Source organism: Cyprinodon tularosa, unplaced genomic scaffold (genome assembly GCF_016077235.1).
Source record: "Cyprinodon tularosa strain WSP-4 unplaced genomic scaffold, ASM1607723v1 ctg249, whole genome shotgun sequence".
Lineage (NCBI taxonomy): Eukaryota > Metazoa > Chordata > Actinopteri > Cyprinodontiformes > Cyprinodontidae > Cyprinodon > Cyprinodon tularosa.
The window spans coordinates 703301-717597 of NW_024038924.1; the positions used below are offsets into that span (position 1 = coordinate 703301).

General features: G+C 41.2%; 1 protein-coding gene across 1 annotated transcript in view; it reads left to right on the forward strand.

Moving 5' to 3' along the window:
• cfap299 (cilia and flagella associated protein 299) overlaps nt 1-14297 on the forward strand; it is a 122597-nt gene that overhangs the window by 75861 nt on the left and 32439 nt on the right. The window lies entirely within an intron of this gene.

The window sequence follows — 14297 nt, forward strand, 5'->3', positions numbered from 1 at the left end:
GCAGAAAACCCTAAGTCTTAGCTGCATTTGCATGTTTTATGGATAAGAGATTTTTACAACTCATTTTGAGATCTTATTTTGTGGTTTTATGTGGGACAATTTGAAAAACTGAGGTTGACAGAAGAAAAGAGATTACCAGCCCACTGGTAAGATTCTCTCCCTCCTTTCTGCATTAGAGGCTGAATCAGTGTTGGTCTTTTTGCTCATGTCTTGTATTGTTTCTATTGAAAGCTCTAACAGGCTTTAGGGCATTATAAAGGATGGAATCTGTCAACAATAAGAACGTGATCTATGATAATTAGTACAGAACTTAAACTTTTATTTACTATGCCGACGATTGTCTTCCTTTAAGGTTTGCCCCATAATTGTTTATTTTTGGGTAGATTATAGCACATTGGGATAACATATAAGCAAAAAATATACGTTGTCCTTAAATTTAGGTAATGGTTTGTATTTAAAAGGGAAATGAAGTACAGTATGTACTAGTTCACATCCTTATTGAAAGTGTTGGGAGTAAGTGAGTTGCATAGTTATGACATTGGTGCCTGTGTTAGTTCTTCCTAACTCATTACCTTTCACATTTGGTCATGCCTCTATGTTACTTGAAACCTAACAAAGACCATACAACTATTCATTAATAAAATACATGTATAAAAATGTCACTATTCTTGTTTTTGAAGACCTTGTGTATCTTATGCAGCAGTCCGGTCTCTGTCTTTTGAAAGGTTTAATCTGGTGAGTGGGGAGTGGAAGCCTGGTCGTTAGGGCGTAGGACTTAGAATCTGGATTTGAGCCACATTTCTACAGACTGCAACTCTGGGTCTCTGAGCAAGACCCCTAACCCTACACTGCTCCCGGGGCGCCACACAACAGGCAGCCCACTGCTCCCCAAGGGTGTGGGTTAAATGCAGAGGTAATTTTCTTCAATGTGAAATAAATAAAGTTCAATTATTATTATTATCAAAAGGGTTATAGATGCATTTTTGGCTACTTGCTGTAGATCAGACAATTTTCAATTACCAAAAAATGCAACGAAATTGTTTAAGATCTCTCAAATACATGAGACATTCTATATTTTTCAGGGAACTTTTTGCAACAAAAAAGTGACCTTGCTGCATTGCTTTCACACTCCTATATTTTAGGCTAAACTGGTAATTTAAAAGCCAGAGGAATGTGGGAAACAGTTCTGGGAGAGGAGGGCAGGAAAAAGATATGACTTTCTTGGTCACTTTGGTGTCTGAAATCCGTCGCTGAGATGGCATTTGACTGATTCCTGTTGTGACCGCATGCGCCAGACCCGCCCGCTATTCTCAACCCGTAATTCATCCATGAATTCAGGCATGCAGCTAATTTACTGTAAAGGCTGGACTTTCTTCTTTGCTCTCGCAGAAAGCAAAACCTTTAACCCCCCGTTAAACGGGCCCTTCGACGAGCGCTTTAAGTGATGCCACCTGTCCAGCTGACAGCGCTTTCAACCATATGGTGAAAGCCTTTATCTGCTGCAGCTGTGAGGACCAGAGTCAGCCACCTGCCTTTTTTATTTTAAGATGTTTTTTTTTCCAAATGAGCTTACAGTTTTCAGTTTGCTTGTTATTTTGTCAGTCAGAAATTATTTGGTCATGCATCTTGATCTGTTGGAGTTAAACTATGCTTCTTCTGTCATAAATGCTTCAATTTGAATGTGTATACCTTTGTTCACTTAAAAACTTGAACCTTTCTTTAGACTATTTGCAAAAACAACATATATTGAATCTTGCCATTCAATAACACATTGAACGTGTACGGAGAAACGGCTTTAAAGTTCTTAGCTGGGGTTCTCCTCACGCTTTATGGTAATGCAGAACGTTGCATCAGCATTGCTGCTTTGCCCAGTCATGCCCATCAAGTTCTGTAAACTCTTGCATCAATACTTCAACTGTAATGTTTTCATGTAGTCATGCAAACCTATATTGTGCATACCAGTTTTCTGCTTCTAAGCAAAACTTTTCCAGCCAGCAAAAAAAAGCTTCTCTTTGGGCCCAAACAGGGAGGTTTTAATAGATTTTTTTAAACATCAATTGCGAGAAGCAGAATAGCATTTTCTGATTCTTAGTGCCCTGTAATTTAAAGCGCGTGGGTTCAAGCCACTTATTTTGTGGTGATGGCTTTGCTGCTGGCCTCTTCGAAAAGGCAGTAGCCAACGCAACCCAGGGTTGAGCTATCTGCTTTTTGCCTTCCTGACTGATTGGCTATGCTGCTTCCCCTTTTGGTATTTGGCCGCAGTCTATCCGCCTTCATGGCTAACCTCACTGGGCGTAGTTGACTACTACTGGGTGTTTGGAAAGCTCAGCGTGAGCACACCTGCTTTGGAATCATCTTTTATTTTATTTTTTATATATATATTCTGAAAGAAATAAAGAACACAAAAAACAAAACAGAAAAAAAAAAAAATTACTTTTCTAAATGCCTTTTAACAGGAAAGAGGGTAGTTTACCTCTTATGCATAAAAATACCTCAACCATCGTTGCACAGTTATTATGCTATATGTTTCTTAAAAATTAAAGGGTTTGGGTTTCTGCAAAGTGGAACTTTTTTGTGGTCTTTAGTCTCTATTTGGTTTGATAATTTTTGCAAATTCTCAAAATCTGACATTTTTTATGGTTTTTGGCACCAAAACTGTTTCTCTTTCTAATTAAATGCATTACATAGAACAATCGTTTATGGGACCTAACCAACCTTTTTGCAGGGCTTTAAGGAAATACAGATATAACCACATCATTGTGCAACAAGTCCTTTTTTTTTATTTGGTGCCAAAACATCTGCCTAGTGACACACCCTATAATTATAAAGAGCGAAAAAAATTAATGAATAAAAAATAAATGAAATGCCCTCTGATTATTTTTATTCTTGCTGCTTGTCCTCACAATCTGATATGTCATAGACAGCTGGGAAAATAAGCTGTTAAAGTATTTTGTTCTTTCTTGGATGGTAAGATCTCAGTCAAATAATGTTTTAGTTTAATTGAAATAAACGTCATATGGCACCATTTAAACTACTTAATGTTAGTTGTAGACACATCTCAATGCATGTGAAATCAAAGTAATTAATAAATCTGTAATTTACATTTGTATAGATTTACAGTAAGATAGAAAGTTGGTGCCCCTTTATGTATCTTTTCGGATTTTCACACTTTTCGGATAATCACACTTTATTATCAGTCAAATATAACCTGATTATTGTAAATACAAAATGCTGTTCTTAAATAATGGTTTAATTTCTATATGAATCAAAGATATGCAAGCCAATCTGACCCAATGTGAGAAAACAAACAAAACAAAAAATAACAATTACAATTGATCAAGTACCAGGTATTATGTACCACACTTTTTAAAATCATGAGCCATACTGATTTCTGCCAGACATATAGAATTAAGAAATTGTTAACCCATCTCATCCATCTCATATTTTCCAAACATATAAATTACTTTTATGCATACACTAAATATTAAAACCCTGAATTCTACTGTATGATATAAAATCCTGATCACATATCTGGCTTTCAGTCTATAAGGCCAAGCAGACTTAAAATATGCAGAAGGACAATTATCCAAAGCAATCCAGCAAGCTCCGACCTGAATTGCTCAAAACTAAAACAAAATGGATGTTTTAAGGTGGTTAAATCAAAGTCTGGATTGAAATTTGATGGAGATGTTGTGAATCTGGGGCCCTGTCTTTCCTACGGGATTGGCCCCTAATCCAGGGAGGATAGTGTATGTATGAGGAGTGTAAGAATATTAGTGTCTGCCCCTGTATGCTTTTTCATTGAGTGCTTGTATATGTCCGTATGGGTGTAAGGTCGGGATTTTGTGAATGTGACTGGATGAATCAGAGGTCTTTGTCTGCTTGTCCGGTTGGGTGTTTGCCTCCATCACCACAGTTCCTAAACATCCTAGGCCCCAAGTATGAGCAGGGCCTGCCTCCTCCTCCTTCTTATGCTCCCCGGCAGTGACAGGAGCCTGTGTCGGTGTGCTAATGGTTCTCTAGGTGTGGGGCTGAGTACTTCAGTGGATGCAGTCTCATCCCTGGCCTAGTGGCCACCTATTGGTCACCAGGGATCTGTGGGATCCTCGCTAGGTGAGGACCTCGGACCCTAGCTCTCTCATCCAGGTCCAATTTGGGCGTGACTGGAGCCCATGAGCTCTCTGCTGCGGCTCTGTGGGATCTTGGTACTATCGCCTCTTTGGTCACGCCCCCCGGGGACTGAGCCTCTATTGGGTTTTGCCCATCAAGGATAATTGTCCAGGTGCTCTCTGGAGTGTCACTGTCACTATGTCTGCCCTCCTTCTGTCCCCTGTGATCTGAGGTGCCTTTAGCTATGTTGGGCTCATGTCACCTCTTTATCAATACTGAGGCCCTGTAGTGCGAGTCTGGGGCCACACACACCTGCTATTGATTTTTCTTTTGAAGTAGCTTTGTAAACCTTTATATACAAGCATGCTACTGCATAAAAATCACAAGAATTTGGTTTCAGGTGTTCACAGATACACACTAACACTAAATACTAAGCTGCAGCTACAGATATGAACCACCCTGAATAATATTGTGTAATAACCGTAGGTTTTGTCTTACACACATATGGATGTGCAATAGATACCTGCTGCTCCTGAAGCTTTTTTTTAATGTTTACTTTGGATGTCAGTTGTCTTTTTTTAGCTGTCGTTATGTTCTCTGTTTTCTGTTCCTCTCATCTCATACAGGTGTACAAGCAGACTTGTAGGAATTACTTTATATCTTCTGTGTTGTCTATTTTTGTGGTTTTGTTTTATTTTCTCTCTTTTTATGTATTCTCTCCTTTTTATCTCTTTCCCTCTCCCCTTAGTTTTTATCCCATCTTTCTACCCCCAAAATAAGTTTCATGTACAAGTGCTACACTGAAACTTATGGCAACAGTCATAGTCGTCTTCTTGCGAAAGCACAGCTGTTTGGCTATCAAGGTTAAAACCATCAGTTACAGTGTTGAAGCACCCAAGTTGTAATTTATTGATGAAATTAGGAGTCATATACCTATCATGTACCTGTCTATATATATATATATATATATATATATATATATATATATATATATATATATATATATATATATATATATATATATATATATATATATATATATATATATATATATATATATATATATCTGTATATATACTGTAGATATATATATATATATATATATAGATAGATAGATAGATACATAGATAGATAGATACATAGATAAGAATGTAAATGTTTATCTTCTGGAGGGGCATTTTCAAAGGATAATCGTTATTGTTTTAAAAATTGGTGGAATATGTTTAAAAGCATTATGTGGCAGGAGGCAAACCAGTAACATGGACATTGGTACTGTGCCACTTTTTTTAGATGGGCTTTTTACATAAGTAAGACTTTTTCACCTGTAATGTCTATAAAGGGATATAGTAGAATAAATAAAAGACTAGGACAGCTAACATGTGTTATTGACTGTAATGCTTTACTGGTTACAAACCTCTGAATTAGTGAACTCTGGTTCTGGATAGCATATACTGCAGGAAGTGTAATTTGGGTAGATCCTTACTGATGCAAGTCACCTCAGCACATATGGTTTCCACCATTGCATCTATTTCACAAGCTGGGTGTGTGAAGTCACTTCCAAATCAAATAAGCAAACCCCCCTTCCTCATCCCACTCCTCAAACCCACCCCAATCTCTCCACAGCACATGCAAACACTCCTCAAGAAATATCCAGAAAGGGGAAATCTGTCCATAAAAAGAACTCCCAACTAAACACATTTCTGTAGTACAGGCCATGTTTTCCTTACTCTAACAAATTTTTCACAGTTGTTAGTGATGGCCTGGGATTCCTCCTAAAGCACAGCCCACCGATAATAAACAGTGTGGCAGCTGACACCGCAAGACACCTGCACAGCTCCCTGACACTGCAGGATTGTTCCCAGGGCCTCAGGGAACTGGTGTGGGCAGAGGTGGACTGGGGGACTGGGAAACAAGAGGCCACGGGAGCTGGCAGACAGGTTAGTAAAGTTAGTTTGCAGTTATGGGGGATGGGTAAAGTACAAAAGGTCAGTGTTGAAACCTTCTTGAATCTTCGGCTCCTATTTATAAGTATCATAATACATGATCATTATTTGTTTTTTGTGGCTCTAACCAAGTTGTTTTGGTGCCTAAATAAAGCCAAGAGAGCAGTTTCAAAGGAAAAACAGGCACAACAGTAAGCTTGATGTGAAAACTTTGGTTACTGAAACCCATAGGGCATGGGAGGTTATTTAAGAAAACTGTTATTATAATATCATCTAAAAGATTTCTGGCACATTAAACTAGTCAAGATGTTACATTATGTCATTTACATATTCACATTTACAAAAACAAAGTACAGCTTGTATTGTTTTCTCTTGTTCATTTGGTTTAATTAGGTGAAATGAGCAAGGCCATGATTTTGCATTAAGGGCAACACAATTTGTCAAAGATTAAACAGCTACATGATGGACTCAGGAGTCCCTCAGGAATGTACAGTATGCTTAGTCCTTTTCTCTTTAACTATGGAGGTATATTAGCTGACAAAGGATTTCTGCCAACTAAGCAGGGTGTGATTTATCAATAGCAGACATGTTTTAGAGATAGGTTGAAAGAGTCTGTGATCTGGTTAAGAGTGACAAATCTGTTGATGAAAACAAAACAAGAAAATGAACTGCTCCAAAATGACAACAATAGCAAACACATAGACCCATTCTATTAAGTGGTTGAAAAATGTTGACTTTTCTAAAATAAGCTTGATAGCCAAACCTGAGCCAGTTAAGTTTTTTTAAAAAGAAGAGGGAAAAAAACAGTTAACAATGGTGCTACTTTCGTGCCAGATGCATTTTCACTAATGTAAACATCAAGCACCATACTTAAAAAATAAACAAATGAAGGTGGTAGTCTTCATCTACACATTTAGGGGACTAGAGAATGTCTAATGTAAGCCTTACCTGAGAAATGTCAAGCATAAGCATAATGAAATAGAAAAAAAAATAAGAAATAATGAATGTATATATTTATCACTTTTTAGAAATTAATGTTAAATATTTCTTACTTTTAAACAAGAAATTACAAATAAAACTGGTGCTTAAAGTTTTCAATAGTCATATATAACTTTAGCTGCAAATCAGATCCTACAGAACTGATCCTGATGCCAGACTTGAATCTCATTGCCTGATAGTATTATCATATATCACTTAAAAACAATTTGCAGTACACAGCAAAAACTTTAACAAAGAAAATAAACAGGGAAATCTGATTATGTGCTTTGTTTTAAGTAAAATAAGCTCAATAGCCAGGATGATTTCTCACTAACACCCTCAATGTTCTTTCAACATGTTAAATCTGCTGTATTGAACATGTTAACAGGATAAGAACATCGGCTAAAAAAACGACAACAGGACTCACTGAGAAAACAAAGGCGACAGAAATCCACAGACATTACTGACAGCTGACTGTGTTGGTGTGCTTCTGTGACACAAAAAGCGGCAGAGTTCATTACCCTGTCTCGTGGTTTGTTAGCTTTGTTAAGGTCTCTGTTTGTGTGTACAGTCACAGACACATGCCACAGGATGCCAGGTGGTTCAGCCATTGTCTTCCCACCTGTAGGACAGTGTCAAAACACAAAGACGGGGCGCAGTATGTGAACCAGATTTGCAAAGCCCTCTTTTTGAGCCGCAATGCTTTGAAAGATCGATCATTAAAGTAATTCACCTCTTTGCAGAGAGAGGCTTATTTAGTATTGTTCAACGGAACTTGTTTAGAACCATTGTGAGTTATGTTCAGGTTTAAAAGTTTCTGTCTGAATACATGAGCATATTTCATGAATTTTACCAACAGAGCAATGGCCGCAGGGATTTGAACGCTTTTGTTGTGTTTCAGGAATTGTGGATTAAAGGATCCTCCCGGTGTGCTTATTAGTTTATATAACCTCCTACCTAAGGTCACTAGTGGAGTTTCTAAAGGACACACATCAAGAGATTTTCAAAGAGGGTCAAAGAGAGTAAAACAATGAGCCAGTATCTTTACCTGGGGGCTGTGCAGCACTCAGAGTCTCAACTATTAACCAGACTGATGTTTGCCATAAAGCAGGGCCTCTCCCTCACTGCCCTGTGAGGTCACAGCACCTGTTCCTGATAATTGTTGACAGGTGATGTAAAGCCTCCACTTGTTTTCCATGGCGTAAGGTGGAGGTCCCCCGGCTCCATTCAAGGAGGTTTAGAACTTGGAGGGGCTTGCTTTGCTTTGTTTTTTGTTATTTTTGTGCTTTCAATCTTTAAAAGAAATGAACCATGGATTACATGTCAACAGCAAATTTACTGTAAATGTAAATAAAGAATGTTTAGTTTTTTAGTTTTTCTAAACTACAATTCTTTTGGCTTTAACCTTAAAAGTCCACCAGTGTTGGACTCTAATTTTGCAAATCCTTCTGCAGATAATTATTGAAATAACAGGCTGTCGCATTGTGATCTACACAGTTGGAGGTAAATGCAGAATTGGTTGTTTTTCTGATGAAGTCAGACAGAATTGGCAGCTGGAAACATCTGGCAGAGCCCTCAGTCAGAAACGTGTTCAACTACCCCCTCTGGGAGAGCTTCTCTTAGACCCGAGTGGAGGCTTAGGACATGGACTCTGAGTGGACCATGTTTGCTACGTCTATTTTTGATGTGGCCTGCCGGCTGGCTGTAAGTTGTGGTATCTGAACCCAGTGGTGGATACCAGCATCAAGGGATGCTGTTAAGCTGAAGAAGTAGGTCCTATCAAACATGGTTGACTTATGGGACTACTCAGGCAGAAAGCAAGAACTAGCAGCAGTTTCATCCATTTGGCACTTGGCTGTAAATTGAATCAAAATGACCGCTATGATCAGCTCTTACAAATCAGGGTCTATGGTTCTCAACTGAAAAAAGGTGATTTGCCCCCTTCAGGTGGGAGGAGAGTACCTGCCTCAAGTAAAGTAGGGCAATTAATTTAGGGGTCGTGTTAATGAGTAAGAGAAGAATAGAGCGGGGGGTCGATAGATGGATCGGGTCAGGTGCCACTATAAAGCAGACGCTTCCCCACTCTGTTGTGTTGAACAGAGATCTGTGCTAAAGCTCCCGAGTCACTGATTGGTCTAAGTTCTAACCCAGACCTATGGTCATGAAACTTGAATCATGACCGAAAGAACAAGATCCTGAAAAGAAGCAGCTGAAATGTACTTTCTCTGCAGGGTGGTTGGGTCATTCAGGACAGGCTTGGAGTAAAACCCCTTCACCCTCGCATTGAAAGGAGGCTTGGAAATCTTTTTTGGGGGGCCCCGGAATGACTACCCGTAAAGGTGATCCAGGTGTATCCTATAGTGAAGGAGGCCTGGGGGGATGGTCCCAGCCTCTGGATTCCCCACATGGAGCTGGAGGAGGTGTCTAAAGGAAATCTGGGATATAATCTCAATTTGAGTGTGTATAGGGAGCTAGTGGTTTGGGAAATCTTACAACCTCAATGACCTGCTTCTTATCACATAATTAAAAAAAAAAAAAACAGCCAACTCTAGGATGGATGGATGGATGGATGGATGGATGGATGGATGGATGGATGGATGGATGGATGGATGGATGGATGGATGGATGGATGGATGGATGGATGGATGGATGGATGGATGGATGGATGGATGAAATTTGTTTTGACTTTCATACAAATTTCCACATCAAAGTAGTACTTTAAAGATTATATTCTTAATTTATAATTTCTTCACATTTGGCCATTCTATTAGTGTCAGTTTTATGCATATCTCAAGTCATGGTTATTCTGACTTCAAAGGAGTATCCAAAATATTGTTCCTTTTCTTTTGTCCTGGAACTACAGGAAATCACATTAACCCACATTAACTTTTGTTCCCATAGGCGTTGTTCTCTCAGCCAGTGCTGCAGCTAGGCGGAGCTGGCTGGCACACCTGTGTGAATATTTTGTCAAGCTTGCACTGCATCAGGACCTCATTCGCATTGTACTCAGTGTGAGCCCAGGCGGTTACTCAAACAGCAACCAGGAAAATCATAATATTTGATTTGGTCTCAGCATAGCAAACCCTTGGTCCTTTTGGTTGACATACCATCGACATTGTAGTTGTACAACTAAGAGCTGTTGCAGTGACTTCCTTGTGGCACCGCTAGGACTTATTATGACTAGGGCTGGTATTACAGCAGGCTTTTTGATCCTTTATTAAGTGGTCCATGATGTTTCCAAATTTTACTTGAAATTATTAAAAGAAGATAAAGTTTCCGTACTGCATATACATATTTTTCATCAACTTGTCCCTCACTAAAGTGTTGTTCATTCATAGTCAAATATAGTATGTTTGTAAACCCTAATAATCCCATAAATCTAAAGCTGTTGGGACAAATAAAGGTTTCTCTTACCTACAAACTATAATGCAAATCTACAATATTCGATAACTTACCTTTTTGATTTACATTATGAAATGTTTATGCAGCACCCTAAATTATAGTTAATAATTTTCAGACACAATCTGTAAAGACGGGGCCTTACAGATAAAAATGTCCCAGGTCTCCAGCCAGCAGGGAATTTAATAGCATCTGTTTGAAACATTTCGAGACTGAGAAAAAGATACATTTTCCCTGAGAACACTTCAGCCCCCGTGCTCCTTAGGGGGCCCATGTCCTGACAGGTACACAAATGGGATATCGTACAATGAGGTATCCTTCAAGGGTGTGTTACTGTAAGCGGAAGACTGGGACTTACTCATCCTCAGAGCAAACAAGACATGTCAAACACAAATGGAGACAGAAAAACACCTTTTCTTTGTGGGAACGGACAGACAAAACAACTTTGTCACAACACACTCTTTCCTTTGTTGGGAGTTCTTTACATCCCCTCTGTTATCTATATTATCAAGTCAACATAAAAAAAATCTGTTCAGGTTCTGCTTTTGTCCAGGATGGGTTTGAACTACTTTTCCTCAAATCTCTTTATCTAAATCTAATAGCAAAGCCATTTTCATCCTTTTATATCACCTGGTTGCATCATGTTGGAGAGCAACTTTAAAGAGGCTTCTCTGTTGAGCAATAAGGGATACTGTCTTACTAGTAGGAGCTTTTTAAAGCATTGGACAACCAACACACAGACACTCTGGATGTTTGAAGGTCATTCTAACACAGGTTACTATAATATATTTGTTGCCTACCTTTCTTTGTTGCTGCGTTAAATCATATATAATACTTTTTCATGCAATTCAAATACTGCTTGAGGTCTTCTTTTTGTACAACAAAACATCTCTGCTAGATGTGCTAAAGATAAATTGAATTGACCCTAATATAAAGTAATAGAGGCACGGGTCCTCTGTGTTGAGAAGAAGAGTTCTGACACTGCAGTATGGTTATAGATCTAATTATAGATTGAAGAAAGAGATTTAAATTCGGACGTTTGAAAAGACCTCTGATGGGTAGCTGAACAAAACCTTTGGATCCAAAAGGAAGTTGGAGTAGAGTCACAACACTTACCATAACTAACACCTGTTATTTATGGTATTTGATAGAGATTCCACCTGAATCCATTTGGAGATTAATTAAGGTTGTTTTACTCTTAGAAGACTCCTAGAACAAACCCAATAGTTGCTACAAGAACTACTTCTCAATCGAGGCAAGGCTCTACAGCAGGGGGGCGGTTGCCCCCCCTGTCCCCCATGTAGCTCAGCCCCTGTCTATGAGGAGTATTTAGTCTTCCTCCTTCACCTGTTAGAGCTTTTACCCAATCTTGGATACTTGGAATGTGATAGAATAGAATGGATGTAGAAAAGAAAATACAGAACTGTTGGGATCCAGGGGTTTTCCCTCGAGAGGGCGATGTGGATCCCTTTCTGTGGGTTTCTGTTTATCCGTTGGGATCCAGAGGCTTGCCCACCAGAGGGCGCCGTGGATCCTTTCCTGGGAGCTGGTGCTCAGCACTCACAGCTGATCACCATCAGCTCATTATTAACCTCTCCCTATATAAGCTGGTCGAGAGCTCCACTCTGAGCGGGATTGTTGAACTGAACTGTCCTTGCCATGGTAGCAAGCCTGAGCCACCCTGCCTGTTTGAACCTGTAAGTCTGAACCTGAACCTGTACCTGAACCTAGCCTGCTCTGTCTTATCTGCCTCCCAGGAGGGAAACCTGTGTTTTTCCAATAAATATTGGACTTTATCCTGCCTCTGTGTCTGTGAGTTCTGCATCTGGGCTAGTAAAACCTACCTGATCATGACAGAAAAATCCGGCCAACAGACTAGCCCAGCAGACTCAATGGAGACATACCTGACGATGTTTGAGGAGGGACCGACTGACTCCACGGAACCACCTTGGATGGTGTCGTTCCGTTGATGGCTGGAGATTCTGAGCCGTCTTTAGACCCCTGAGCCCGCTCTGAGCCGTCTGGAGACCCCTGAGCCCGCTCTAAGCAATCTGGAGACCCCTGAGCCCGCTCTGAGCCGTCTGGAGACCCCTGAGCTCGCTCTGAGCCGTCTGGAGACCCCAGAGCCTGCTCTGTGTCTTCCAGAGATTCCTGATTCGGAGCCACAGTCAGTGGTTTCCGGTGTGACTGATTCGGAACCGCAATCGGCGGCTTCCTCTGTTCCTGTTTCGTAGCCGCAGTCGGCGGTTTCCAGTGTTCCTGATGTGGAGCCGCAATCGGCGGCCTCTTCAGTTCCTGATTCAGAGCCACAGTCGGTGGTTTCTTGTGTTCCTGATTCGGAGCCGCAGTCAGCGGTTTCCGATGCTCCTGATTCGGAGCCGCAGTCAGCGGTTTCCTGTGTTCCTGATTCGGAGCCGCAGTGGGCGGCCCTGTCTGAGCCTGTTGCAGACCAGCAGAAGCTGAGACGGCGTTCTCCTCGGAGCTTCCTGCAGAAGCGGAGACGGCGTCCTCCTCGGAGCTTCCTGCAGAAGCGGAGACGGCATCCTCCTCGGAGCTTCCTGCAGAAGCGGAGGCGGCGTTTCCCTCGGTGCTTCCTGCTGAAGTGGAGGTGGCGTCCTCCTACAAGGTCCCTACGGCTTCTGAGACTCCGGCCCCCGGAGTGTCTGCCTCTGCTCCGGTCCCGTGGCCAGTCACCTGACACTCTGCCCTGCTGCCGGTCCCACGGCCGGTCACCTGAGACTCTGTCTTGCCTCCGGCCCGCGGCCGGTCACCTGAGACTCTGTCTTGCCTCCAGCCCTGCGGCCGGTCACCTGAGACTCTGCCTTGCTGCCGGTCCCACGGCCGGCCACCTGATACTCTGCCTTGCCTCCGGCCCCACGGCCGGCCACCTGAGACTTTCCCTGTCCTCGCCCACCCTGGGTGGGTTGTTTTGATTTCTGGACTCTGTTCTGTTTCTGTACCTGGCCCTCTTTGCCTGCTTCCCCCTCCGCCCGCCCTGGGTGGGTTGTTTTTGTTTTTGGGTTTTTTTGTTTTTGGGCGTCTGGTATCCGCCCTTAAGGGGGGGGGGAGGTACTGTTGGGATCCAGGGGTTTGCCCTCCAGAGGGCGATGTGGATCCCTTTCTGTGGGTTTCTGTTTATCTGTTGGGATCGAGAGGCTTGCCCACCAGAGGGCGCCGTGGATCCTTTCCTGGGAGCTGGTGCTCAGCGCTCACAGCTGATCCCCATCAGCTTATTATTAAGCTCTCCCTATAGAAGCTGGGTGAGAGCTCCACTCTGAGCGGGATTGTTGAACTGAACTGTCCTTGCCATGGTAGCAAGCCTGAGCCACCCTGCCTGTTTGAACCTGTAAGTCTGAACCTGAACCTGTACCTGAACCTAGCCTGCTCTGTCTTCTCTGCCTCCCAGGAGGGAAACCTGTGTTTTTCCAATAAATATTGGACTTTATCCTGCCTCTGAGTCCGTGAGTTCTGCACCTGGGCTAGTAAAACCTAAAGAAATTAAAGTTCATTACAGAGCACTTAACAATATCAACATGTTAATTCATATTCAATTTAAGTCTTTTCAATTCAGCTGTTCATTATGGTGTCACCAGCTTTGTAAAGGTATATGATCCTTTCACAACATGGAACATGTTTTCATTTGGCTGTTTTGTTTAATTGATTAAAATTTGTTTTCCATACAAAAAAACATGTTTGCTGTAAAAAGTAAAGGTGAAAAGTAAAAATAAATCCCACCTAAGGAGATCTGCAATGCATGAATGTTTGATAAAAAGCTACTAGGGTTGATCAAGCTGACAAAGTCAGATATTTAGTGTCTTTTTCAGCTTATATTAAAATATGGTAGGCTAAAAAAAATCCAAATGTTCA